Consider the following 1,503-nt stretch of genomic DNA (forward strand, 5'->3'; position numbering starts at 1 on the left):
ACAATATACATATACACAAACATGCACACACACACACACACACACACACACACATTGTGTCAATATTCATGCTATGAAAGTATAATCCAAGTCTTTTGTTTGTAACCATCTCACCCATTTCCTATGCGCAGGAAACTCAGGTTCATATTATTCACATGTCCATTTCTAAGACAATAGGGTATGATTTGAAGGAAATTTGGCTGCATGAAACAGCAGGGGTGTTGGACAATATGTGTATTAATTTCTGTTACTTATATTCTGTCTTCCAGTGGTGTTCACCTCATTTTCTGTTCACCTAAGTATCAATAGTACATTTCCATCAGTTCAGTTTATTATGTCTTTAAACATGTACTCCTATGCCAATTACTGTAATCAGTATTAGTGCAAGAGAGTAAAGTAAAATTGGCACTCAAATGATTCATGTTAAAATTTACAATTTTATTTCATGCTTTTATGGAAGATGCTGCACTGAAGTGTCAAACAGTCAACCAAAATCAAACTTACCCAAACCCTTTTAATTGCTATCTACATTTTAGTTACTGTCTGTCTGTCTGTCTGTCTGTCTGTCTGTCTGTCTGTATGTCTGTCTGTCTGTCTAGTTGTCTTTCTCTGCCTCTCTTTTATTCTCTCTCACAAATTTGGGACATAGACATATATAAGATTTGTCAGATCTTTAGAAAGCTACAATATTAAGGAACTCATAACCATGTTGCTTATGACCTAAAAGGTTTTGAGGCAGAACAGATCTGTATAGTAATACAATTAACTGATTCTTACAATTAATTCTGAGAGGAATAATCAGTAAGTCATTTTGCAGCATGTTTTTGATATTAATATTACTAGTGGTATCTATCTCTGTTTTTGTTTAGCTATCAAATCAGCTTTGCTCAAACAGACCTATGATCACAAAGCATTCTAGTCATGACACTCTTGTTTCTTTTTATTTTTTTGTAGATATAATGTATCCAACATACCTTTCTTAAGACATTATGGTACAATTTGAGGGAGATATAGTCACTAATTCAAGCAGGTCAACTTCTTATGTAGAGCTATCTTTGTTGGCTCTTTAAGATCACAGGAGAATTTAGTATTGCAAATTAATGAATTTTTCACTACCTTTGTGCTTTGAATTACATTTTCCAATGGTGTGTATTTGTAAATTGGTGAAGTGAATTAGCAAGAGCTTTGTCTCTGACATAGAAACCATCATTTACATGAATTGTCACAATATCCGTCTTTTTGTCAGTAGGCCAAAACATCGATCAAATTTGCTTAGCATTCATTATATACTTTAGTCACAAAAATTTCCTTTACAAACAATAATAAATAACAAACATTGCTAAATTTTTGTTGATCTACTAATTTTTCTTTTTATCTACTCAAAATTATCTATCTATGCTTGCTCCATTTTTAATTTAAAAAATGCAAAATAAAAGAAAATATGATTTCAACACTGTTGATAAGCATGGGAAATTACCCATCTGCTTTCTTCAATTATCCACT

The sequence above is a fragment of the Octopus bimaculoides genome, chromosome 10 (genome assembly GCF_001194135.2).
Source record: "Octopus bimaculoides isolate UCB-OBI-ISO-001 chromosome 10, ASM119413v2, whole genome shotgun sequence".
Taxonomy (NCBI): Eukaryota; Metazoa; Mollusca; class Cephalopoda; order Octopoda; family Octopodidae; genus Octopus; species Octopus bimaculoides.